Raw genomic sequence first — 4,250 nt, 5'->3', positions numbered from 1 at the left:
CCCCCCTCCTTTCCTCCTCCCCGCACCTTTTTCCCCTCTCCTCTCTCCTACATGCCAAGCGCTTTGCTCCCCGCCGAGGCTGATTTGCAAGCGGAGGTCGGGCGGCAGGGCTCTCGCCGCCGCGGCTGCAAAGCTCTTCGCGGCGCTTTGGCAAGCGGGAGCGGGCGTGCAACACGCTCGCACACAAACTCGCACACGCACGCTCACGCGGGGCCCCTTTAAGGGAACGGTGCCATAAGGCAGCCCAACCCGCCCGTTCGGTCGGGAGGGGGGGAGTCCCTGGGAGCCGGAGTTTGCCCGGGACAGCACCGAGAGATGCAGAGCCTCGGTGCGGGGCCGTGGGAATCACCCCGGGGCGCGGAGGGGCGCGCAGCTGCCCGCGGGGGGAAGCGCCGGCCGCGCAGCCCCTCTCCGCGCAGCCCCTCTCCGCGGGGGCGCCGGGAGGTGCCTTCTTGGGACCGCAAACAATAACAGGGAAGTTGTAAAGCGAACAAAATCCAAGAGCCCGGCCCTCCTCGGCTGACTTTGTGCCTTCGATGCCTCCATGAGTGGAGCGTGTAATTAGTTTTATTAATTTCTTTTCTTTCCGACTCTGAGAGATCACTCTCTTTTTCAATATAGAAGATTATGATTCTTTCCCCCTGGAAAGGCATTATCAGAACTGGTGGGAATATATTTCTTCCTGTGTTTGGGAGAATGCACAACAATATTCTGCTTTTTCATTAGCGCCTAGTTAGTCTACTAGGTGGGTTTATTATTGCTACTATTCTAACATGCACTGGTAAATCCATGCTGTTAAAATAGACTGCAGAGATAATTTATGGAAGCTACGAGTAATGTCTTTAATTTTGTCTCATGTATTCCCTTTGTTGCCTTGTAATTTATAAACCCAACTGCACACCGCTGTTTCAAGGATTCGCTAAACAGCGGCGAGTGAAGGAACAAACGTAGTGTCACCAGGGTGCTGGGCGCTGCCCACAGACTCAAAGAATACCGTTTCCATCAGATTATACGCCTTTGTGGTTTCAAATATAGATCTGCCCTTTGGGGTGGGGAGAATTGCTGCTGCTGGGGCTGGGGAGATGCTCGCTCTGCTCTGCTTGGGATGGTGGGGCAGTTGCAAGCAATCGCAGCGGGTGACAGGCAGCTGGATCAGGACCTTTTTGTTTTGAATTCACCTGGTGACTATGACTACGGGAACATTTCAGAGACCTGAAAAGCACATCAAGGGCGTGCTTTTGAAATGAGTCTCCCAGACACCCAGCCCCAACACACACGCGTTTCCATTTGTATCCCGCTGTGGTTTCAAACAACGCACACACATTCCTTTCACATTCAGCTATGCTAGATGTACTTCAGCCTCAAGATTGGACCAACGCTACTTGAGTAAACCTCCAAAATGTTGTTTTTCAGCACTGCCCATTTCACTCTACAGTTCATCTCCTCTATAGCTGCTGTTGGACAAAAGAGGGCCCTGCTTCATAGTCAGAGCTTTGTGAAATTGCTTCAGTAATTATGAATAGGCATGTGTAAAGGTGAGAGTATCCTAAAAGGAGGAGCTAGGCTGAATATAGAAGTGACTTTTTCGTGTTCTCCCATTTATATTGGAAGCTGTGTCTCAGCGCCATACCTGCTATCTTTGAAGCAGTTTTATTTCTTAGCTAAAATGGTTTGGCAGCCCTGGATCGAAGGCCAAGTTTCCTTTTGAATTTGCTGCAATGTGTGGCAAGTTGTGTCTGTGCAGGAGTAGAAACTCAGTATTGCCCAGAGGAGTCACTCGTATGTGCGTGCACATCCACACTCTGTCTTGTTCTCTCATTTCTTCCTGCCTGCTTCAACTCACCCCAGTGCTTAATTTTCTGCACCGTGTCAGCCGCTTTGATCTCTTTGATCTCTTTGAGTTTCCTTTCAATGACTGCTCCTCGGAATCCACATTCTCTGATCAATCTGCTGCTTTCTAGGATCAGAAACCACTGGCGAGTATTTTTGTGTCATAAAACACATACATAATGACATACTGCACCTGCAGATAAGGCACTGGGTGGAAAATCCACAAAGGACTTACAGTGCCTATGTATCACCTGGGCTGGTGCCTAAAATTATGCTGCTTAAAACTTCTGTGTGCTTAACCTCTAAGCCTCAAAGCAGCTAAACTCCACAGGCGCAAGGGACAGGGGCTGGTGGCAGTGGCATGCTATCTCAGTGCCTATGCTTTTATAGAGAGTATTGACCTCTTGCATAGCTTTTGAAAAAAAGCACTTTGGTGCTTATCTGCTAAAGATAATCCAGTCTGCGGATATGGAGTGGAGGGAGGAATGGTTGCTCAGTTGCTGAGCTGGGAGCCCAAACTGCAGCAGGGCAGAGTTGAAGACACCTTGCTCTGACCTTGCTAGTGGAGGGTCCTCGATTAGGTGACTCCTTGCTCAGTGTGCTGGCATTTGTTATCCAGTTTTGAGGTATTCAGTTCTGTGTTCATGTCACAGGGGGAACACTGTGGATAGCACAGTTACAGCTGTGCTTGAACACCTATGGAAGTAACAGGGGTGCCCACACTGTTAAATAAGGTGACTCCCTGGGGTCACCCACAGGTCCCAGTCACTTGCTCATCCAGATTGCATAAGTATTTGTTCCTTGTAGATTCTCTTTTGGAGTGAAAACTCCACCCCAGACAAAAGCCAGGTGTGGTTGTGGGCCTGCTCTACTCCAGGCAACTTCCCCATTTGAGTCTCTCCAAGGACTGCAAGGAATCAGGGGTGAATCTACATGAGGTCTGGCTCCCTCTGCTCTACACAGCCCTCCAACACTTTCCCAGCTGATTTTGCACATCCGTATCCTCTGAATCTATTGTTGAGTGCAGCCACACATATCTACAGTTTCACGTCATAAAAATACCATTCTAGCGGGTTGCAGCGTGGCTTGTAAGATATTTGAGATGCTTCAAACTTGATTGCCCGTAACATACACTCTAAATAGTAATTTCCCTTTTAAGGCCAAAAAACCTGTCATGTTGCAGGGCTCTCTGGAACACATTGGCAAAGTTGCTTCCAGTTGGGTCTGGAAACCCAAAGCTGCATGGCTATATAGTCCGTTGACGTATACAGAACACAGAGGGGACTGTACCTCTTGGCTTAGAGGCTGTGGACCATCTATGGAGCAGGTGCATTTGTTAGACTATCTAACTATGTAGCTGATATGATCCAGGGACCTTTGTAGTGCTAGTTCTGGTTGCTTTAAACTTAAGCTCTCTAGTTTTGAGAATTAGGTGTCAAAGTTATTTTGTTGCTCCAACGGTATATCATCTTGTTCTTCCAATGCTATCTTATTTTTAACCTTACACACACCTTACATCCAGAGATTAAAAAGGTGATGTGGTTTTGAAGTCACAGTTCATCCTTACTTGGATGTGAAATGCTGTGTTCCCATCGTTATTGTTATTAAAAGATATCCAGTGTGAGAAGAAAGAATTCTTCTTGTTATATATTTATATTTTTCTTAGAGAGCAGTGCCTCTGAGTAAGACAAGGTTTAGTATCATGTTCTGTAAGCATGTTGTGTTTCACAGGTATTCAGGCAGCTGATGGCTATGACACCCTTGAATTATTTAATAGCTTCCATTTCTTTTTTCAGTAGAGTTTTATAAGAACTGAGATAAACTATGCTCCATTTGGCATGCAAGCACTCTACTTGCATCACAGACCTAGCAAACTAGAGTGCTTAAAAGCCATGGTGGAATTAGGGGCACCGGAGGAATAAACCACTTCCTAGTGAAATCCATGGAAGTTCTTCCATGGAGTTCTGTAGAAATCAGTCATGCCCTTAACTGAGGAAGGTGTGTGACCTGAGAGCTCCTTGAAGGATGGTGTCCTTCCATGTCAGCCATAGCTGAGTCCACCAAGGACATTTGGATTCAGAATTGTAACATCTCATTTGTTGCCTCTCTGTCCTCCAGTAGAAGCTGCATCCCTGAGTCAGGCACCAAGTTCTTGTAAAGCCAGGAATGCCACCTAAAATGAGATTCATCAAAGCTGGCACACCTGAGGTAGCTGGTGGGGAATAGGACATAAAGTTATCATCCTGACAGCTGTTGGAAAATGGCGCTTCCTTTCACTTATGTTACACAGCGTAATACTCTCCCAAGGTTAAGTGCTTTGATGAGGTTGGCTGTTTCTCACACACAAGAGAAAATGGTGTCATGTCATTTAATAAAAAGCATTAATATTTCAGATTGCTTCCTTGGGGTATGAAAGACCA

Source organism: Haliaeetus leucocephalus, unplaced genomic scaffold (genome assembly GCF_000737465.1).
Source record: "Haliaeetus leucocephalus isolate CR32 unplaced genomic scaffold, Haliaeetus_leucocephalus-4.0 Scaffold555, whole genome shotgun sequence".
NCBI lineage: Eukaryota > Metazoa > Chordata > Aves > Accipitriformes > Accipitridae > Haliaeetus > Haliaeetus leucocephalus.
The sequence above is the reverse complement of the archived record's forward strand: the minus strand, read 5'-3'. Positions refer to the sequence as shown.